Genomic DNA, 24,459 nt, shown 5'->3' with positions numbered 1-24,459 from the left:
AAACTGAAGCAGGACGAGAGGGAGTGAAACATTGTTTGTTTGTGTTGTCCCCAAGAAAAGAAAATAGAAGCCACAGCAAAGAGGGAAAAACAATAATATAGATAAGTTCAAGTACTCTTTGAATCTGCACACCAGTTTTCAATTTAAAAAATCTCACATCAGACCAGGACTTCTCTATCAACTCACTGCAGTGCCATCCTATTTTCTGAAGACAGGAGAAGAGTGACGATTGCCCCTTCAAGTCAAGATGAGTCTTGGCACCCCATAGTCTCCCCAACACAAACACAGAACACAAGCAAATGAGCACATATGTGCACACAGCATGACAGGAAAATGTTCAGAATTGCATTTAGCATCTCAAGAAACCTAGGGATTACAGACTGGACTGCAAAAATAAAACTGTGCAGCCTGCCCTGGTATTGAAAATCTATGCCCACCATCTGCTTGGTAGCCCTCTGTCCTTGCCACTGAATACCAAGCATGAGCACTCCATATATGCTTGCCCAACTGCAATTCTACTCACCTTAAGTTTGGAGAAGCAGTAAACACCATCAGAAAGACAAGCTGACAGCAACAATATGCTGTAGAAGAAGGCAAAGGAGAGAAAGAAAGGGCATTTCCAAAAGAGATCAAGACATGATGCTGACATTATCACACCTCAGGGAGAGGGCTGAAACCATCCAACTTATTTAATTTTAAAACCTTAGGTTCATTCAGATTTCCAGTCAATTTCCCTTCTCCACGAATAATTCAGCCTTGCTGTGTATTTACTTTCATATGTCATCTCCACCTTAGTGTGTAACAGTTCATTTTGAACAATATCTCCTCAACATTCTGGAATATATCTTTCTCTTTCCTATTACAAAACATTTGCAAATTTCTACAGTTTCTAGATCAAAGCTATTGGAGTGAGTCCAGAAAAAGTGGGAGCTTTTTAGCCTGTGGCTGTATATCAATCAGCAGGTCACCAAAGGTTTCTGGATCAAATGCTAACACTGCTTGGGAAGATATCCATAAGTTACTGAGCATTTCAGCACAGGAAGGAGGAAGCAAAGAGTGATTCAAATAGAATCCAGGATTTCTTGTTTTCAGCAAGAGAGAACCAAATCTCTTCACAACTTTGCCAAAAGCCATGATTCAAGGCACATGGAAACACATGTCATAGCTTAATGTAGCTGTCCCTGAAGTCCACGAAGACATCCTTGTAAGGTTTTTGTGATCTTTGGCTCAGACTTGAAATGCACACAAAGTACTGATCAGAAAAAGGACTATGCAGAACTCAGTAGAGAAATTACACCCTATTGGGGCAGGCTGATAGGTTAGAGATCAAGTTAAACTGGTTGTGAACTTTTCCAAAAGGTAGGTTGGAGGGAATTTTTTTATTCCTGGAGAAAAAGGCTCCAAAAATTTTGGATCCAGGTCCGAATTACCTCAAAATTTGGGAGACATTTGGGTTTGGGATTCTGTCTCACATTCATCCTAATAAATAAGGGGAATACTGACAGAAGGGGGTCCTTTCAGTAATCTAGTCACTGGCGCTGAGCACAAGCTAAAGCAAACTGCAAATCTGAACCAGATCCCAAACTTTGTGTTCAAGCTTGAAATTAAATTTCTCCCCCGCTAAGTTCTAGCATCTAACTCTTCTGAGTGTGAAATAAACCACATTAACTGAGCCAAGAAAATCAAAAGGAGACACCCTTCTCATGCCAGACTGGTGCTGATAGGATGAGAAGCTGCTTGCATAAGACATTTGCTTTATACTCCCTGCAACTAATAAAATAAAGGTCTAGCTATAACAGTATTTTAGATGGTAATGGAGGTATAATTTGCAAAGCTGTAGTCAAAGGGTGTCTCTTTCTCTCTTCTTATATCAGGACTAAGACAGCCTTAAAGAAACCGAGCTGGAATTTGTTGGAAACTCCATCTATGACCTGGACCAAAGTGCTTTCCCACTACCCAGTTCATAGAAGTTCAGATAAGGATCTGCTATTTCTGTCTTTAAGCTCAGAGCTGACTGCTGTCAGTCTCGTTAAATGTGCAACATGCTCGAGAACTTGTACAGGGCAGAATTTTCCCAGAGGACAAAATCTGGCCAAGGGTATAAAAGCTCCAAACACCCAGGGTGGAGGAAATCAGGCCTTGCAGCGAGGCATCCCTGAAAGCAGTAATAAAAAGGTAATCTTCCTTCCTCCCCATAAAATAAAGCAACAAATAGTATCTGCGGTGCTGACAGAACTTGCTGTTTGCTGAGGCTGAGCTATAACCATTGGCTGTTTATCTAATGCAGATAAATAAGCAGGTATCAGAGTAAAGGTAATTAAGTATTTGCCCTATCCCTAAATTATACAAGAGTGTGTCATCATGTGGATCGTAGCTCAGCATAGCTACCCTGGCTTGTGTTTTAGCCTGTTCCTTTCATCCCAGAAATAAGCATTCCTGATTTTGACATGTAAAGGGATAGTGAACAAAGTTTAGGAAGCACCCATCAGAGGGAGAGCTCCCTAATGTTGTCTTGGAAAAATGGGCTGCTGTCCAAAACAACACTGTGTCAGCAGCATGTGTACGTATTCAGAAAGTACATTTTATGAATCCCCAGTTTTGTAGTCAGAGAATGTCAGAAAGCAGACACAGAAAACCCCACCACACAGTTTACCCAAATATGTGGCCCAGCATAGTCCAGGAGAGAGGGAGTGGGGAGGGAGGAGAGTTATGTGACTAAAAGAGCTTTTTTTTTCAGTATGTGACCATACTAAATACAAAAAAATGTAAGAGCCATGGGAGAATGTGAGGAAATCCCTTTGGAGCAGTTAAAGGTCAAACCCTGTTTCCTTGGACATGAATCTAAATGCAGGGTGTGCACTGGTGAACCTGAGTGCAGATGTGGTCCACTGGCTCTGTACTGGCCAGGATGAACATGGCTAGATACAAATGCCAGTTGCATCACTCACACCCCTCTGAGAGAGTCCTCCTGGGCTCCTCTCTGGAACAATACATTCTTTTTTGTTTCCTCACATCACAGCAAAGTCTGTCTGGGGGATCACTATATTGAACAGGATGTGGAAAAAACGATTCTTACTTTTCATTTGACAACTGCTATAGTGCCCTGAGGCCCCAGCTGTGGCTGGAGCTCCTCCGTGCAAAGCATCATGCCACGTGGAACAAACACCCTTCCTGGCTTTTGGCATCGTTCTCTGCCCCTGAGAAAGAGTCACTCCTAGGGGATGCTCTGAAGGCCCACACTCCCCCTGCTCAAAGTGAGAGCCTTCAGGTGGGCTCAGGACACCAGCACAAGCTCTGCTCCAGGAGATATATCCGTGAGTCCATCTTCTGGCTTCACCTCAGCTCTGCTCATCATCTCTGACTTCCCAGGCCCTCAGCAAAAAAAGAAAAGTAGCTGCTTCATGCCTCTGTGACTTCACACAGTGAATTTCCTCCTGCAGCTGACTCTGTGCCCTGTATTACATCACACGAAGGTAGGATGACACAAGGCTGGGTCTATCTTCATATGTTGTCAAGGCATTTGGGACAGTAATGTTTTCCAAGCCTCCTCCACTCATCTTCAGGAACCACAAACCTTGGAAAACCAGATGCTCAGGTATATATAATTCAGGCACAAGACTGGTGAAGTGAATCAAAAACAATACAGGAAAGTATCTTGACCCTCATTACCATGAACGAGAGAAAGCTGAAACCTGTGGCTCAAGCCCCTCAAGAATTTAAGCTCTGATATAACTGAAACCTCCCAGGAGATCCTGGGTCAAGATAGAAGAAATAGACAATTTATGGCACTCCTAACATATCCATCTCCTCCTCCAGTATGTAGCTTCCATTTACGGTAGTTGTGGATTTTACTCAGACAAATGACTTTTCCTGCAAGCTACTATGATGATTCCTGTTTCTCTGCATGAAAAATAAGAACACACACAACAGGAAAGTCAGGTGGGAGGAAGGCAGGACTGGAAAGAATTTAATTTAAAATTATTATGTATCCACCGCAGCAAGTTATCACAGACTAATAACTTCAGTTAGGGTGAAAAATGGTAGAGCAATTATCTGGTGCCAGCTGAACAGAACAAAAATTTGCAAGACGTGCCAGAACTGTTAAAGAAACATCTTCTAAGGACCATCATTCTTCTCCCCTAAGAGAAGAGACATCACTTGCTACTTTCTTTTGTAAAAGGTCCTGCTACCGAAACATCCATATTTCAGAGGGCTGCTGGTGGCCTTATGCCAGCAAGATCTGCAGATGTCAGGTGATGTCTGTGTGGTGGATGCACTAAGGTGTTGGGTTCTTCTAGCAGGTAGGATGCTTTTCACGTGCTGTGGTTAAGAAAACACTACTTCCACCAGATTTTCAAAATGAGAAGCTTGCCCTTGAGGCTTGCCAGGCCCAAACCCAGACTTTGAAAGAGTTATCTGTCAAAAGCCACAGCGCTTCTTCCTCAGCTTTGGTGTAAATGATCTGCCCTCTGCCCCAGTTATCTGCTTGGCTTATTCAGATCACTTACAATGTCCAAGAGCAACCAGCATCCCAAAGTCAGCCTCGTTGTCCCCCATTGAGACCTCTTGCAGGCACACGTGGGAGCAAGTTGTTGGAGAATGGCTAAGGGAAAAGGGACATGGATCTAGAGATCCTCTTTGCGACGAGAGTCTCTTTTAAGTTAGCATGAGTAGGCCTCCGTCAGCAAGAGTGAACAACAGCAAGAGTGAATCCCGTGGGAAAGTACTGACTAAGGTTTTGAGATGAAACATTCTCTATCTCGTCAAGGTTGGGAAACATTCCTTGTTCTTTTTTAATCAGTGGAGGATGGAGAAATGAGCATTCTTTGTTTCTCTTAAACTAACTTATCTGGGTCTTTCCCAGGGCTTGGGCCAACAAGCCCTGGCACAGCTTGCTTGTATTTTATCCAATCAATGATTGACTAGTAGGCATAATTAAGCAGAAGGATTATAAAAGGCTGTAATGAAAATCAATAAATTGAAGCATGCTTTATCACTCATACTGAGTCGGCTGCGTTCTTCCTCCTTGGCCTGAGTCCTCGGCTCGCCCAGCCCGGCAATTGGCGCCCGAACAGGGACCCTCGAGAAAAAGGGTCAACCGGGAACAAAGGGTCTCTCGAGAAAAAGAGACCCTCATGAGGCGAGAACAAAGGGATCCTCGAGATGAAAGGACCCTCGTGAAAAAAGGACCTGGCTGAAGGAAAGGAGCAGTGCGCTGGGAGCAGCGACCGAAGGGCAAAAAGAGCCACCAGAACATCGCGTGCTGTGGTGTGTCGTCTCCGGCCTGAACTGATTGAAGTTCACCACTGCAGGTGCTACCAGCTGAGGTCTGCAAGGATATCGTAACAGGCATTAAGGTACATGGAATTTGAGGTAGCCCTAGATTTATTACAGAGCTTTTTAGAAAAGCGTGGAATTGATAGTAGTTGGATTAAACAGCTAGCTGGTCTACACCCCTTAAAACAAAGGGGTGTTTTAAGAACTCTGATTTGTTGTTTGATGAAGAGGAGTGGAGATATGGAGATATATTATGGGACATGGTAATAGATGAGGATAAACTTGCTAAGAAATTAATGAAACCTTGGAGGGAGGTAATCAATAACATTAAGCGTCATAAGGTTGAGAAGAACATGGGTGCTGTGGCTTCTCAGAAATTAGGACACTCAGAGCCATCTGCCCCACCGCTAAACGCGGGAGTATCTAGTTTTTTGAGCGAACCTGCCGCGCCAAAACCGGAGAATGATTTGTTGTTTAGTACAAGCAGGGTACCAGCGCCACCTTGCTGGCAGTCTGTACGTGTTACTGAGAATTTCGCGGAAGAAGTGAAAGGGACCGGTGAACAGACAGAAGCAGAAACTGTTAAGGAGCAAGTGATGTCGGAGGATGTCGGAGGGGAGCATAGCAAGAGTGTTGGGGGTAGACGAGTTACGAGAGTGAATTGGAGAAAGGTTATGGAAGATGCCGTTGATGCGGGGGATTTTTCTCCCTCTGCATTTCGAGTCATGTTTAACAGAGATGAACATGGTGATCTGCAGGGGCAGTATAATCCTATTAGTTGGAAATTGTTGTCGCAGTTAAGACAGACAGTATCGGAATCAGGCTTGCATGGAGAACGAGCAAAACAGTTTTTGAATTACATTTGGGGTAGTACGGTTCTATGTCCTGAGGATATTAAGGTCATTATGCGAACGATTATGACTCAGTCGCAGTTATTGTTGTGGCAAGCACATTGGCAACGGTTTTGTGAAGCGTCAGTTCAACAGCCAAGGAATCTGAATGACCCCTTACAGGGAGTCACGGTAGAGCAATTGATGGGATCAGGACCTTTTGTGGAAGTACAAGCACAGTTGCAATTAGGTCCTGAACGGTGCATAGAGGCAATGCGAACTGCTAGGGAAGCCTTAGAACATGTAAAAATGTCACAGCCGTCTCCATCTTATATGAGTATAAAACAAGGAAGGGAGGAGTCGTTTGCAAATTTTGTGGATCGCATTACGGCGGCCATAGAACAGTCAGATGTACAGCCTTGGATGAGGGCTGCTTTGTTAAGACAATGTGTAATTCAGAATTCCAATAGAGTTACGCGGGGAATTTTAATAACAGTACCCGCACATGCCACGATTGAATTGATGTTGGACAGAATGAGTCGAGTCCCTGTAGGACCTCAGGCTATGTTGGTAGAAGCAATGAATAAGTTAGGGAGAGATATCCTTCAGGCTCAGCAGCAAGCCTTTGCAGTGCAACAACGTGCACAACAGCAAGTTTTTGCCGCTTTGGCGTCTCTTCGAGCTGGCGTTGTAGAATCAGACGGACGAGCGAGGGCCAGTGACGGCAGAAGGAGCATCAAGTGTTACCGATGTGGCCGAGAGGGGCACTTGCGCCGCGACTGTTGTGTGAAACGAGTCTGGTGTGAGACCTGCAATTCCAGCAGCCATAACACTGAGGTTTGCCAAAAATCAGGAAACGGGAGAATGAGCGCGTCCAGCCGCCGCGCTCTGACAAAAGTAGCAGCCCCAGCCACCAAGGAGCACCCGTCTCCAGTGACAACGGCCTCCAACCTGCAACCGTCGGCAGCCTCGGATTGGATGTGGCAACAGCAATAAGTATTACCTTACTCGACCAAAAGCCACAAAAGGTCCCTACCAGGATAAGAGGGCCACTGATTATAAATGGACAATCACATGGAGCATTATTAATAGGAAGAGCCTCCAGCAGTATAAAAGGACTGAACATTATACCAGGACTTATTGATGCTGATTTCACAGGAATTGTCCAACTTATCCTGCAAACATTGTTTCCACCTTTGCATATTCCAGAAGGAAGTAAGGTTGCTCAGCTGGTGCCGTTGAATCAACTGACCTGTGGTATAACTCCGGCTACGTCCAGAACCAGAGACGACCGAGGTTTTGGTTCCACAGGACCAGCTGTAATGTTGACAATGTCAATGAATCGCAGGCCAATGGCAACTGTACGGCTTGAAGCAAGAGGACATTTTCTAACATTAGTCATGTTATTAGATACAGGAGCCGATCTGACACTTGTGGATGAAGCAGTATGGCCTACTGCCTGGCCGGTCAAACCAATGGCTAAAGGAGTCGAAGGAGTGGGAGGTCATTCTGCAGTGCAGTGTAGTATTGATCGTATTTGGCTGACCATAGATGGAAAAAGAGTATCTATTCATGTTACCGTTATGCGTCTGCCTTCAGGAGTGAATGGCCTTCTTGGTCGTGATGTGCTGGATCAGCTTGGGGTCGTACTTACAACGGACAAACCTTTTTAGGAACGGTCACTGCAGGATGGGCTTTCCCGATTCCACTTCGATGGACATCCAATGATCCGGTGTGGATCGAGCAGTGGCCGTTGAAACTGGAGAGCCTTACAGTCGCCCATCAGTTAGTACAGGAACAGCTCGACCAAGGACACCTGAAATTGTCCACGACTCCATGGAATACTCCTGTTTTTGTAATAAAAAAGAAGTCTGGTAAACATAGACTGTTGCATGACTTAAGGGCCGTAAATGCACAAATGCAGCCAATGGGAGCGTTGCAGCCAGGTCTACCTAATCCATCAATGCTACCTGAACATTGGAAGCTTCTAATAATTGATTTAAAGTTCTGCTTCTTCACTATAAAACTACATCACCAAGATACACAGAGATTTGCTTTCACTTTGCCTGCCATAAACAAAGAGGCACCAGCACAACGCTTTGAATGGGTGGTGCTACCGCAAGGAATGAAAAATAGTCCAACGTTGTGCCAGCTATTTGTAGACAGCGCTCTGCGCCCCTTGCGGACTGCATGGCAACAGGTGTTCATTTATCACTATATGGATGACATTCTCTTGGCACAAGAGCAGGACTTTACTAATCAACAGGTTCAACAACTGCACGATCAGCTACAGAGCGCAGGACTTATTATAGCCACAGAAAAGGTACAACAGCGCAGCCCTTGGTCGTACCTGGGATGGAAGACAACAGATTCCGTGATTCGTCCACAGAAGCCACAGATAACAACTGAAATAAAAACTCTGAATGATGCTCAGAAATTGATGGGGGACATTCAATGGCTCCGACCAGTGACAGGAATAACCAATGAACAGCTTGATGTGCTGCGACCATTACTACGAGGAACAGATCCAGCATTGCCCGTCTATCCTACAGCAGAGCAGCAAGAAATGATTCAGACCATAGCAAACCAGATCACCTCTCGCTACTGTGATCGACGGGATCCTGACCTCCCCATTGATCTTTCTATATTTCTTACAGGAGAACATTTATTAGAAGCATTGACTCAATGTAAAAAGAAAAAGGGGGAGAAGAGGGACCTCAAAATACTAGAGTGGATCTTTCCCAAAATTCAGCCAAAGAAATCAATACAACCCAGAATAGACACGTTAGCAGAATTAATACGAAAAGGTCGAAAAAGGGTTTGGCAGGTCACAGGGCAAGAGCTAAGTCAGATATATGTCCCTATGCAGAAAAACACAATAGATTGGTACCTTATGAATAGTCAAGAACTGTGTGAATGTTTGCTTTCTACAGACGTTAATATCTCTGTACTGCCACACAAGGCACCAATAATACAGTGGATAAGTCACAATGAATGGATCCGGAGGCCTCTGTACAGTGAAGTACCCCTGAAAGAAGCCCAAACAGTTTTCACTGACGCAGGCAAAAAGTCCAAACGAGCTGCGATCACATGGACTGCCAATGACGAATGGCACCACCATTTGCTAGAGGCAGTTCCGGGTGACTCGTTGCAAACGTTGGAATTACCTGCGGTCGTATGGGCTTTCGGTACTTGGAACGAGGAACGGATCAATGTAGTGACTGATTCCTTGTATGTGGCAGGAGTAGTTCAACGCATAGAAGGTGCCCAGATTAAAGATACCAGAAATCTTAGGCTAGGACAGCTGTTTAGACAGCTAAGGTCCTTACTACAGATGAGGCAACACCCTTATGCTATCATTCACATCAGAAGCCATATGTGGAATCATGGTTTGGGAGAAGGAAATCAAAGAGCAGATGAATTGGTAATGATGTCAGCCCCGGTCAGTGATTTTGTAAAGGCAAGGGAGTCTCACAGTAATTTTCATCAAAACGCTCGAGGGCTAAGAACGCAATTTAACCTGACTGCAGAAGAAGCGAAAGGTATAGTGAGGGCATGCCCTCAGTGCAGCCATCATGGGCCAGGACTGGGTGCCGGGGTAAATCCCAGAGGTTTAAGTTCAAATGAAATATGGCAGATGGATGTTACACATGTTCCTGCCCTGGATGACCAAAATGGATACCAGCGAAATGGACACGCGCAGCCCTCGGAGAGTGATTCTGCTTCTTTTCGGACTCGTGTCGACCTGCTGCGCTAATCCTCACCATTTGATGAAAGACACCAACATATGGCTCACCTGGGCAAATCAAACCGGTCACACCGATTTCTGTTTAAGCCTTGCATCCACTGCAGATCCATTCAAAACTTGCCTTGTTGGGATACCGTTGTCTGTACATGAAACGGTAGATAAGCTTGAAGGGTATTATAATGTTACTCAGTGGAAAAAATGTAACTGTTCTAATGTGTTTGAAGAGAAGAGAAGTAGTGGGGAACGTATAGCTAACTTGCCATTTGCATTTGAATCTTGCCGGCTTCAATGTCTAATCATTGTTCTAAATGCTTCTGCTATTGCTCCGATTCAAGAGTTAGATCTAATGGCTTCTATGGGACCAGCTAGCATTGCAAACGTCACTCATATAACCAACTGTTCTAACATGTCTTCCGCATATCAAGCAGAGAATGGGACAGGTGCAGTCTCTTTTGGGGATGATGGACATTACTTTAATATATCAAACAAAGAACCTCTATGGCAGCAGTTCATGAATGTTACAGCAAAAATGAACTGGTGGAATCTGACCGCGACAGGCGGAGGGGTATGGCCAGTAAATGTCACAGGGGAAAAAAGCCTGCCGCCAGGTTTCTTTCTGATTTGCGGGGATCGCGCCTGGCCAGGAATCCCCTGGAGACCAGTGGGAGGGCCATGTTATGTAGGTCAGCTAACCATCTTTGCACCAAGTAAAGAGCAGATGATCGGAAAGTTCAACCGAACAAGGCAAAAAAGAAGTATTTTAAATGAAAAATGTGATGATAATGTCCAGCTTCCTTCTAAAACAGAGGCTTTTTTCGCATCACTCCTTATACCTGGAGTCATGGCCGCATGGAATGCAGCCAATCTAAAGAAATTGGCATGCTGGGCAGCTAAGCAGTCTAATTTGACCTCAACCATTCTGTCAGAATTAACAACCGATGTTGATAGTATTCGCCATGCTGTTCTACAAAATCGTGCCGCGATCGATTTCCTGCTTTTAGCGCAGGGACATGGGTGTGATGAATTTGATGGTATGTGTTGCTTTAACCTTTCTGATCACAGCAATAGTGTCCACAAACAGCTTGAGCACTTGCGAGACAACCTTAACAAATTAAAAGTAGATAATGATCCTTTTGCAGAATGGTGGAAGTCCTTGGGATTCCCATCTTGGCTCTTAGGATTTATTAAGCCACTTCTGGTAGGATTTCTTTTTATAATAATATTGCTTGGCATTGTATTATGTTGCTTTTCATGTATTCAGCGCCTTTGTCTAAAAATTTTTGAAACTAGCATCAATAGGAGCATCATGTTGGCCCAAAAAGAAAAAGGGGGAATTGTTGGAGAATGGCTAAGGGAAAAGGGACATGGATCTAGAGATCCTCTTTGCGACGAGAGTCTCTTTTAAGTTAGCATGAGTAGGATGGAGAAATGAGCATTCTTTGTTTCTCTTAAACTAACTTATCTGGGTCTTTCCCAGGGCTTGGGCCAACAAGCCCTGGCACGGCTTGCTTGTATTTTATCCAATCAATGATTGACTAGTAGGCATAATTAAGCAGAAGGATTATAAAAGGCTGTAATGAAAATCAATAAACTGAAGCACGCTTTATCACTCATACTGAGTCGGCTGCGTTCTTCCTCCTTGGCCTGAGTCCTCGGCTCGCCCAGCCCAGCACAAGTCATCACTCAGTCCCCAAAGCGGAAGGCTGTGCCCCCTGGGCTGCTCAGAAACAGGTCCCTCGTACAGCAGAGCGAAAAACAACCCACTAGAAAAACACAGCCTTTTGTTTTACCAATTTACACTTCCCGATTTAGCTGCTCCAAGACAATTGCTGAGTTATTTGTGGGAGTTTTTTTCCCTCCTCCACTGTAGCAGCTGCTGCTGCGGTGCTTTTTCTGAGTCTGCTCTCTGGCTGCCAGTCGGCAGCTGGCCAGCCGGGGGGCAGGGGGACGCTGGAGTAGCAGGTTACACACGCTTTCCCACAGCCTCACTTCTGAGGAATTACTAACATTGACTAAACACAAACACTTCATGAATTTGACAGATATATATACTGTATACACTTTTAGAAAGGCTAGAAAAATTGTGACCCAGGAATTTTACAAATTTCTCTTAATTAGTAAAATTGCATGAAGTAAGAGGTAGATTCAATTTCAAGCTTTATCTCCATTTGCATATGAAGAAGTTATGTATTAGGTACAATCACAAACTGTGTTTACACTTGCTCAGTTTCTATCAACCTTTCAGAAAGCAAGAGCTAGCAGATTTGTGAAGGACATTCTGTTTAAGGCATTCATGTTTAATAAGACATAAATGTACCAGCATTTTTATTCTTAATAAATGTAATGTTATTAAAGGTTTTTCAGTTTAGTAGGATACTAATGAGTTTATTTGAATGTTGATATATTTATGATTTCTGTACTTGACTTGAAAATGAAGTGTTGGTTAGAAGAGATGTATAATTATGTGCATCCACATAGGGAGTTCCATATGTTTTATGCAGAGACGAGGCAAGCCTTGTCTTTAAAAGCAGCTTCTGGCCCCAGCCAGGGCATTGTTGGAACCAAAGTTTGGGAGCATTTTTAGGAGCAATTGAGGAACTTTCTTTTAGGGGTGACACTGAGTATTCTTGATTCCAACCATAGTGGAAGCCTGGTTTAAATTAACTGTTTTCTCTCAGCCTTAGTTTTTTGGAAGGATGGATCAAATTAATCATATTATTAAAACAATGGTGAGGAAACCAATGACTGCAAGCACAGGGCATTGGTCCAGGGAGAATTAGATAATTAATTGCAGTTGCTATAGACCAACTTGGGCACACCTGCTAAACTGGGGAAGCCAAAGCAATATTTATTTTGACACATTTTTGTGGGAGAATGCTTGGAAAGCTAAGGATATTGTAACATTACTAGTTTATGTAGTTTTAAGTCTGAATTGTCCACAAATGATTGAATTTCACTGAGCTGTTAATACAGGAGACTTATGTGTATCCAATTAGGGCTATTAAAAGGAAGAATGTTGTGGGTAATGTTTCCAATCTTAATTAATTGAAATAGTATCAGTTGGAGAATGTCTCCCCAGAAGCTGCCTCAACCAGCCCCTACCAGCTATGATTTATAGCCACTTGGCTTGGCAGTGTGGAAATCTTAAAGACTGAATTGCTGTTGCAAGCTTATTCTTTAGCAGTTAAATTAGGCTATAATTCTATACAATTTGTTAGGAATGAAATAAAGAAATATTTTTCTTTTAGTAATTATGTTGTTTTAGAATGTTGGAAGACTTTGCAAGTTGAAGCCCAAAGGATTTCTGCGATGATTACTTGGAAGCAAGCAGTGGGTAGCCTCTCTAACTTTAATTTCATAAAATCATAGAATATTTGGGGTTGTAGGGGACCTTTAAGGATCATCTAGTCCAACCCCCTTGTTCAATAGTTACTGTGAAAAAAAAGCCACCAAATGAAAAAAAAAAAAAAATCACAAATCTTGAATGTCCTTTTTTAGAATGAGCTGGGGCAGAGGTGGGGGTTCCTATGTTTTGCCAAATACAGAGAACATGTATTAACAGTCTATAAATTGGGAAATACTTGAAAAAGTGTGAAACAGGAAGAGATGCTCAATATAGGATGGTGTGATGAGGGGCAGGTTTCCTCTTAGCCCTATGAAAGGTTTGAGGCAAAACCCCCAAGACATCTAGTGGGTGTTCTCTGAATAAAATTCCCATTTTAGCTCAGTTTTGAGCTATAGGATTTGCTTATTTTTGAAGATTTTTAGATAGCAGAGCCTGTTGCATACATTTATGGTTAAAAAGAAATTTCCCTGAAAATGCAGATGAAAACTATTAGGCAAAATTTTGTGTGTAAAATGCATCAGTGACAAAAGACAAACATGTAATAGATTCAGTTTAGAATACGTCATCTGGCTAATGAAAGGGGATTAAAATAATTATTCAGCCAAATATAAATGGGTAGGGAAAGAAATAATTTACTTAGTTGATTCTAACTAAGATAACATGCTAAAGTTTTACGACCTAACAATGAAAGATCACTTTCTAATTTTATTCCTTATTTAAATAATTTAAAAATAATTATACTCATACAGTTTTATTACCTGCCATGGTATTGCAGCACATAATTTAAGAACTATTTGCATTTTGGCAACTCTTACACTTTATCCAAACACAGTTCTTGCTGTTGGGACAGGAATACCCTGTCTGTGTCATTCTGGAGTTTTTACCTGTACATGTGTGATTCATGAGATGCTAATATTTATGCACAATCATCCCTTTCTGGTCATTTTGAAACCAGCATCTATAAAACCAAGGATTAATTCAATGCCTCCTTTTTAAGCGTGTAGCAGGAAGATACAAACACTGTTATCCAGCTCCACTTTGTCCATAGGTGTGCTGGGTTTAGACTGACAACTAAAAGAAATGTAAGCAGTGCATGCTAAGAGAAAAACAAAGAAAAATTAATTAGAAAAATTCTGGTCAACTGTGTATGATGTAGCCCAAAAAAAATGGCAAACACCCAAGTAAAACACCCAAGGAAAGATACAATTAGCACATGGGTATTTACTGGTTAAAATTCAACAAAGCTCAACAGAAAGTTTCAGCAACTACTGTAAGATTTTATTTAAAAATTTAGTAAGCCTTAAGTGTATTGTGGCTGCATAGGTTATGTTATAACTTGCAATATTAACAACTGATTGAATATAAATAATTTTAGTAACAGAACTTAATAGTGACATGCCACTAGCAAATCTGATTACTATTGTAGGACCTAAGATGTTACCCACAAGATTAAACACGAAAGATGGATTAAAATTTCCTTCCAAAGAAAGGCTGCCTATAAGAGTGTAATTGTGTTATCAGGCCAGCCAGGAAGGTCTCTCCCAACCCTGAGGGAATCTAATTTTGCAGAAATACAGGTTGGAAATATTTAGAGGTGAAATGTTCACCCAATGTCAGTGAATTTCATTGTAGGCATGCAAGTATGTTACCCAGAAAGGTTATAGAAAACCTTTTTCCTGGTTAAGAAGGAAAATTTAAATGTGCTGGTTTTACAAATTTACTAGAATTCTTTTGTTTTAGTCATGAAGACAAGATAATATGAATATATAATTATGATGTATATTTTGTGGAAGCCATTTGTAGAGCAACAAGATATTAATTGCCTTGAATAAAAGTTAATTATAAAGGGAGAACATAAAATAGAGAAAGCAAGGCCTAAACAGCATGTTTAGGAGCGTGGCTCTTTTAAACCCTCCTAAGGGTGACACCTCTAGACTGCCCACCACAACAGTGCTGCCTGGCTGTGCTGGGGTAGCTCAGGTGAACAACTGTTTTGCTGATAGCAGTAAAGAAAATTACATCTATATTTCAGTTTTAATTAATCCCTGAGGTTTCTCTAATAGTTTTTAAATTATGGGTCAGAAATTAAGGTGGCAGGGCAAGAGGTGTTAATTGGATGATTTTTAATCTGAGGATTATCCAGTGCTATCTTTGCTAATGTCTCCAACAGAGAAAGTTTCAATCTCCTGCCTCTGAACTTCTGTGTGATTTGGGTCTGGAATTTTTAAAGTATCTACAAATTGTATACTCAGACCCAGGGACTTCTCCCATCAGTATGGACCATAAGCATCATCTGAGTTAACCTATTAGATCACGACTGGAAGCCCAGGCCCAAGACCTGAAATCTTGTTGTAAGTCTTTTACTATAATTTTAGTGTTGACAGGCTGTAGGGAAATCTCCCAAAATCTCTTTTTACAGTATCATATGGAGTGACATTTTTGTTACTACTAACAAAAATATTCTGAGCCATTGTGCAGAGGAAATGTACCCAAACAAGCATAAGGTGCAGAAGCTGAAAAAAGAACACAGTGTAAAGCATCCTGGGCTATGGAGTTTTCTCCCATGAGAAACAAGAGCGGGCTTGCACTGTGCACCCTCAGAACATGATGCAGACTATCTTTTTGAATGCATGAAGCAGAAACCACCTAGAAGATCATCTAAAACAACCTTGCATGAGTCCCCAAAGGACGGAGTAGAATCAGTCCTTTTCAGTCTTAATTAGTGTCAATCTCCTTGACGTACAAGGTGCCTAAACACTACTGTAAAAGATGCATTACACAATACAGAGTTATGTATGCTGGATGAATTGTAGCTTCTGCACAGCCAACTCTCACTAGTGCTTCAGGAAGTAAATACACTGGATTTATACTTTTATAGGATTGCCATTAAGTCCTGCACTGTTTACATTGGCTTTATATTTAAGGACCTTATGCAGACCTAAATCTGATTTCTAGAACTTAGAGAGGGATTGTGTGTCTCAGCTGTAGTAAAATTTAATCCTGAGCCAAAAGTTTGGGCACATGCAATGATCTGCAGAGTATGGGCATCACCCCATCAGTTAAATGATGTCAGAAAAATAACTTCTTCAGTCTACCAGAAGAAGTTGACCTACAGTGTTTCTGTTACATTGAATTGCTTTAATTGACTTTGCCCATCTAGACAACGTTGAAATCAACACACAAGCAGGGCTTTCATGGCTTGGTTGACAGAAGCCTGCAAATACATATTTCTATAACTTTAAAGGATCATGAGTTGTTCCTGTAGAGAATCGAATTTATCTGATATTTTCAGCTGTGACTAGGATTTTACTCCATTCCATTTCTTCTTCACTTTACTTTCCAGCACAGAAAACCTCCTCCGTTCTTTTGTTTGTACAGAAGAGCATCCTATATTCTCAGGCAACACTTCATCCACTCAGCAAGCGAAGTGATCAATTTATGCTTTTAGCTCAGCAGGATTTTGTTTTTGTTTTTTTAGACTCATTTTCTTCCTATTTCCACAGACTGACATTGGCATAACCTTCCATGAAACAGTCCAAGAACTTTGCTGGCATACGTTCCCCACCCCTTAAAAGGAGAAGCGGTGTGAGAGCTTCCGTGCTGCCTACTGCAAGACAACCCACATATCTGGCAAACGGCCCCTGAGCCCTCATTCCTCCTTTGTTGAAGGGGAGGTCAACAAGTATGGTCAATAGTGAAAAAACATTGCTCAGATACATATGTGCTAGCTGTCTGAGGAGGCCACCATGCCATTAGGAGGTCACCTGCCAGGTTATGGAGGTCAGGTACCAAACACCATGTCTGGCACAGCACCAGTGGCTATGAAGAGGACCCAACTGGCTTGGGCCCCGTGCCATCCTGACAGATGGGCACGCATGTGAGCGTCCAAGTATATGTAGGCAGGGTACCTGTTTTGGGATGCCTTAACGGGCATCTGCTCTGAATTTCTGTGCCCATGACTGGAGGGAGGCACTGCCCTCAATCCCAGTCAGCACGCAGCAGCAGAAAAGCTACAGGCTGAATTCTGGACTCTGAGTCCCTCATCTGTACCTGCTTCAAGGGCATTTACATTGCCAGAGTGATCCAAAAGGACTTTAATATGTGAGAATCAGGCTTAAACATGTGCTTTTAACCAGAAGGAATTGCTGCTGAGTGTACCTGCCCTCACAGCTGTGAAAGGGAATTTGCCTTTCTGGGGCACTTAAAACAGGCAGCAAGGTGCGTTGTGAAGAGCTGGTGTCTCTGATGTACCCAGTTGTAGGCACTGCTGTGGGTAAAATGTGCCTGAAAGACTAAAAGGAACAAAAACATTCAGCTGGCTTTGAAAGAGAAACATAGTGAGGGTCGAGACTTCTGAAAAGACTTAAAAATTCGGTAACATCTGCTGAAAAACCTATCTGCCTCATTTGTCTTCAACTTCTCTTCTAACTAGTGATAACAGATCTGTGTGGGTTTTGTGTGACAGCAACAGCTAGGAAGCCAGATAAGATCATCAAATACATTTTATATAAGCCATCAATAACAATATTCAGTCACTAGCACCATAGTCTGGGTGGAAATCCATGCCCATTAATTTCAATCAACATGTCAGTTTGATAATGTAATTTAAAAAAAAAAAAAATAGGAAGAAAGGAAGGAAGCTTCTTCATAGACCACAAGTATTTTCAAATTTTTTTATTTTCCAAAAAATACTTTGGAAAGTAATAGCTACCAGGCAAAACTACTACAAGGTTATCTACAAGTGAAGGTGAACCAAGGAGGAACACAGCCAAGAAAAATGATGTGCGTGGCCAGAGACAGAATTGCATTTTGGGAACTAAGACTCACTTGCTGCACAGATATTGTTATATTTAGGCACATATTCTTCCTTCAGACATGCTTGAACATGTCTAGTATTACACTCTGTAGCACCATGGAGCCTGCACACCTCATCCACATGGGGCAGCTCAGACATCTCTATCCCAGCAAATGCAAGGTGAATTCCTTGGCTTTTATAACAAAAATATTGTGTATAAAAAAGTGAATATAGACCTTAGATGTTCTGAATGTTATGTGTGTCTAAAAAAAAAATAATCTGAACTCTGATCCATTAATAGGTGATTGGTTACTAAGAGATTTTCTTTTGTGGAATGCCTCACGAGTATATGATAGCAAGTTGAAAAATGTTAATCTTGCAGCTTTTAAGACAGAAATATTCTGTGGCTTCAGAGAAATTCAGCACATATTTAGCAGTGAAATGCTTAACACTGCACTACAGACCCGCCTTCTCAAGCCATCTCAGCACAGATCACACCTCCAGGCTCATGCAAAGCCACAGCAAGATTTTAGCCCTAGAGACATCCCCTCATGCATGGCTGCCTTCTCTTCTCCCAGGCCTCTTCCAGCTGCTGAGCCCTCCTTGCAGCCATGACAGATGTGTAATGAGCCCTTCTTTGGCCTCTTTGCATTAAAGCAGGCCTGTCATAGCTTTCACGGCTGCATAATATCCCACGTTCAGGAGGAAGAGTAATATTGGGAAAGAGTTCCATATGGTTGCAGCTTATTTTAACAACACTGCAGCTGAAAACCACAGCATCATGACCAGAGGACTCTGTTGCCAGCCAGGGAGCTCTCTCAACTAAGCACAGTTTAGCACTGCCAGCCTGTGTCACACCAGGTTTCCCTCTACTCACATCTGTTCGCACAACAAAACAAATATATTTCAGGAGCTCCACAGTCTGTTTAGATTATTTAACAGAAGCAGCTTTTGGAGGCAAGGATGTCACTATAGACTGATGTTTAAAGGTGTGTAACAGTTCAGAGAGGAAGATAAGCATATTAAAATCTGGCTTTACTCACCAAACCTGAACAAAAGGTTGGCCATTATAATTCAAATGGCATGATGAAGTGCCAGTAGCAGGCCTAGAAGCTGCAAAATAATACACCATCAGCTGACTGCACGCACCTCCTGGCTGCTTCCAAAAGCAGCTGCCAGCAGAGCCTGCTGTGAGTATGCTGGCAGCAACGGGTCACCGGGGAGGCAGAAAGGCAGGGAGGGGACAGCTGATGGGCGCAGGCCCAGGCAATTCAGTGGTTTTCCCCACCAGCCTGGTGCCTCGTCACTGGCCCTCCTCCATCTGCACAAGCAAGGTCTGGAGAAAGGAAGATGAAGACAGACCCTGTGGGGCAGGGTTTGACAGTTCCTACTTTTAAGTATCTGTAAATTAGTTTTTCGAGGCCTACATCAGACTCCCTGTATAACAGAGCCAGTGGAGAGAAGGTGATCCGTTCTGTACTCAGACAGATGAAGACAATCCCTGGGCTCCTCCAGAGGTGTCTCTCATTCTGCACTGACACAGACGGTGCCCAGACAATCAGTGTGTGTTTAGGCTACACCTGAACAAGGGAGTACTTCCATGGGCCAGGGCCCAGCTGCAGCGCTACTTGCAGCTCCCACCACAGCAAGGCACATTTTGGGCAGGTCCCTGATTCAGCTGGCTGAGAGACGAGGTCCCTGAGAGCATGAGATCACGCATCCACCACCCGGTTATCCATAACAGGGGACATGACAAGACAAATTCCTCCTTGAGCATGCAGCTCCCACGCTGACCCAGACAGAGGCACTACTTGCTGAACCATCCAGGTGAACCATGCAAGCTCACACCCGTGTCCAAAGCCAGCCTCAGTTGCTTCCTGGTGCTGCATTCAGAGCAACTGGAGAGGCAGAATTGAATCAAGACTGCTATATTGCATCTTCGAGGATATTTACTTGTGAAACAGGACTCAAACGAACAACCTTTTCATTTTATGTGAGTTCTCCTGAGCAGTGAAAACCGCTTTGAGCTTGAAAGGAGGAACACTCACGTGGCCTTGAGCATCACTCGGTAATCTATCAACAGATCTTCTAGTTCAATTATGTGTTATTAAAAATATAACCCCCCTCAGCCATTCCCTATTGTTAAAAAAGAACAAATGCAGCCAATTACATCCCATTATCGCCATTTCACCAACAGAGCAGTTAATCGGTGACACCATGAGTCTAACTTCATAAAACACAGGTGTCACACAAACCTGTCTGTGTCCTAGGCACTACGAGTCATTACTTTTATAACATGTCCCAGATTTTTGTTGTCTTCATTTTCCTGTGTCCCTCTTGACACTCTGAAATAAGTCCTTAGTCCCCTTCACTCTATTTACATGATTCTTGCAAAATTAAACCACTGTTTTTGAAAGATATGGCCTGTAGTCTGATTTCCTTTAAAATATTTTTTCTCTATTCTGTGCATTTTTTTTTTTTTTAATATAGGGCTTCTATATACCCTTATTCTAGTAAAAGTACATTAGTATGTTTCCCTGGACAAAACACCTGAAAATATTATATAAGGTTCTTCAATACAAAAAGAGATGGTACTCAATCCCATATCAGGGCAAATTTGTACTTCTGCATTATAGCATAAAGCTATCCTAAAATGAGCTTATCCCAATTTTGGGTGATTCTTCATGCATACCAGGTTGCATAGTGTCTGCCTTCTTCCTACTACTGGTGAAGAGGGCATGATAAAAATAAAAGCAGTTAGCTAGCACAGAGCACTCCAGACTCTAGCCATCACCGGCTGCCCAGTACAGTAGCATAGCCTGGGGGCTTCATATTTATTCTTGGAAGACTTCACCTTGGTGTAACCCACACAAATGTTTCCTCATCAAATACAAGGACACATAGGCCATACAAATGTTTCTCATCAAATACAAGGATAGATAGAATGCTATTCTGTTCGTTAAACCATTAACAATGATTAGTAAGGAACTTATAAAAAGGAGCTACTGTCCTTGAAGAAGAGAAACATCCTGAAACATAGAAGTTCGTTAAAATTGTTTACCATAAATCAGATTAATTAGATATTAGAGTGTCCTTTGTAGGAACTATTCTAATAGTAAAAATCACACCCACCGCTTCAAAGATCCCTGCCTGAGTAAAGACCCTCACCCTTTGAGCTTGTGCAGAAAAATTAAAACCCACTATAACTTTAAATGAAGACGAGGCACGTTACTAACCAATGAGGGATAGAAGTGATAAGCAACTAATAGTCATTATAGTAAACATGTAATCCTGTAGTCTGAAGTGTATAAATACCTTGAAGTTCTTTTGTGTGGTGTGCTAGCTTTGTGGCATAACCCCCTAGCACTCATCTTTGCACAAATATAGAATAAACTGATATCTCGGATCTGTGTGCAAGACTGGCTTCTGCACACCAGGTAACAAACCCTGTTTGAGGCACAACAATGGGGCAAGGTAAAGGAGTTCAATTACAGCACCAGCATACCTTTGCAGTCACCTTCTTCACCAGCTCCCATCACTCTGGGCTAACAGATGAGGGATAAGCCCATGATTTTATAATTATCTGACCCATAAATTTACATGTATAACTGCAACTATATTAATGGACAACCATGTTCATGTGTTGAGGGCAGCTTCTGTGGAAGCTGAAGATGACAGTGTTCAAATGATGTCATCTGTTTTCAAATGAAGTCAGCTGGCCAATGTCACTGCATACAAGGATGTAATGGAAATCTCAGAGGTTTCTCAGAGCATCAACCACCTATCTTCATATTTCATTTGGGCTGCTGGAGCCAAATTCATTGCTGGGTTACCTTGGGTTGCCTTCCATATTCAGCACACAAGGAATGGGAAAGTGTGGCAGAATACATTATTCCCGATTCTACCTGAGTCTCAGACTGGACTGTGTGCCACACAGCCATAACTAATAGAGAAAACACACAGTGTCAGGCTGCTGTAGAGCCTTTCACACACGGCCTTGTATTGCCACCTTCAGACCAAACCAAGACATGCCCTGTCACTCTCTCTAGTATTAAGCAGCCCATCGCACCTTTAGCGGCACTCCAGCCCCAGCCAGAAGCACTCAGCCCCACAGTGAAGGTGAATCCCAACCACAGCTCAACTTCAGACCATGACTGAACTTTGCTTCCCTACAGTAACGGCAAAGGAAAGCAGAAGGCCACTTGCGATGCTAGGTCATTAAAAGACGTGTCCAAATTTGCAAAGTCCTAAATCAGGTTATTTTATTTTGGAAGGAAGAGCTGTCATGGAATACCCCATCCTGAGTCTGGCTCTGTGGAGATCTTGTGAGTCCTCTTCCACTCCTAAGGTGTCAGGCACTAATATTATGGTACACTGGTTAGTGCAAACTAGTGAAAAATGAGATTAGCATTTTTAGAGGAACCTTAACATGACCTTTTGAGCAGCAATTTTACAACCACAATTATAGACATAATAATTGTGGTGAAACTAATTTGAAGAACAAATGATAGCATTTAAATGCATGATCTACAGATACAATTTGACATAATATACGTTTTTATATGAGCCAGAAGTTTCTAGCAGATGTAAACAACAGAAACCATAAATTAGAGGACAAATTAAACACCTTTTGGTTTTTATCACCCTCATACTCAAGATGAACACCGATGAGGTCAATTCTAGCTATTTATATTTTTGATAAAAAAATAATTATTTTATTAGCATATAGGACCCTATATTCTCGAATTATTGAGGTATCAGCTATATATTTTCTAACCTAGTGCAATCTTTATTAATTATTTCTGAATTTTACTCTGTTCTAAATTCCTCTTCAAAGCAGAAATACTGAAACACCAAATCCTATTAATCTCTCATGCTCTACTGTCTTTGCTCTACCATTTATTCAACCTCCAGCCTCCAATTCAGTATTACTAACATCTTTTATAGAAAGCTTTATAGTTTTAATGTATTTGATTGGCATATGCATGTAAACTAACTGGGATTGGTTGGAGGCAGAGGACCATGGCATTAGCACAATGACGTATTTATCAAATATAACCTCCATATAGTCAAGCTCATCTCGCAAGATACACGTAACAAAAAATAAGATCTGACAAGACTAATTTGACTCTTAGCATAAAGTACTGTTTATACAGTGCAAGACGGCTAAACGTCCATGCTCTCTTATTGCTATAACATGATATATTTTTAGTAATCCAGTAAAATCTGTCTACTTCTGTGTTAACCAGTCTCTGGGGATTTTTTGTTAACACTTTTGGTTTGGTTTGTTGGGGGTCTTTAGAGCAAAAATAACCAACAGCCTATCACGGGTTCAGTGACGTTAGACCAGATTTCTTTAAGGCCCAACCTAAGCCTCAAAACGTACTGTTTTGGTGGACAGCTTTCAGCCACAAAGCTCTCGTTTGCGACATACTGTGATCCGTGCAGCTCATGGGAAGACCCCTCAGCTTCCTCCAGTGTTCTGGAGAGCCGATCCTCCAGAGAAATGATCATGTGTGACATTTTAGACCTCAATATCCTCTGTGCATCAGGGTTATGGTAACTTTGGGAACCTGTGTACATAACCTCTAACTACTGCTACTAGTATGAACTTATTAAGTAGTTGGTTCTTTGAAAACTGTAGCAAGTTCCTGTGTCTATATGTATCCACAGCGTCAAGAATAATCAGCAGATTCTCTGAGGGGTTCTTAGTGCTGTCTCAACACGTATTTTTTCACTGATTAGAGACAGGAATTTAAAAGCTGACCTTTGACCAGCAAAAGACTCAGTAAGGAGGTGGCTGGGACGCGCAGTGTCTCCTAGAGCTTGGGACGTGATGGAGAAGTGGAAAGAATGGGAAGTTGTGAGCAACAAGATTAAAAAGCCAGAAATAACAGAAGAGGAATTTTTAAAGGGACTGGCAGAAAGGAGAACATGGAGGACACTCAGGAAGCCCTGTCTGGGGAGGGAAAAGGTGGACAGGCTGTTGTGGTGGAGTCTTAGTGCCCTCCAACTTTCCTTGGCGTTTATCCTGGAGGTATGAAAAGCAATGGTGAAGTGTAGAGCACTGGAAAAAAAAAAAAAAAAATCCCTGTTAGCTTATATATACCATATCCCTCAGAGAGATTTGCAGCAAAAAGGCTCAAATGCTTTGGCTGAAATGCTGGCTGTTGTGGGGCAAGGCAACGGATGGTATTTCAAAAAATCTGGGGTAGATATTTTAGGACTACAGCTGGACAGCAGGATACAGTTTTCAGGGGGAACTGTCACAGGGGGGTTCTGCACCAGAGAAAAAAATGCTTGAAATCGCTGAGAAATTTGAAAAACAGTATGAAAAAGCTGGAATCGGCTCAGATTTGCGACAAATAGAATGTACCAGAAGGGACTCAGGGACTATTCCTCCCTAGGGGCAGCCAGACAGGAGCGCTCCGCTCCCCGCCGCAGCCTGCCCAGCTGCTACATT

The sequence above is a fragment of the Tyto alba genome, unplaced genomic scaffold (assembly GCF_018691265.1).
Source record: "Tyto alba isolate M040663 unplaced genomic scaffold, T.alba_DEE_v4.0 Super-Scaffold_22, whole genome shotgun sequence".
Classification (NCBI taxonomy): domain Eukaryota; kingdom Metazoa; phylum Chordata; class Aves; order Strigiformes; family Tytonidae; genus Tyto; species Tyto alba.
This window is presented reverse-complemented; position numbering follows the sequence as displayed.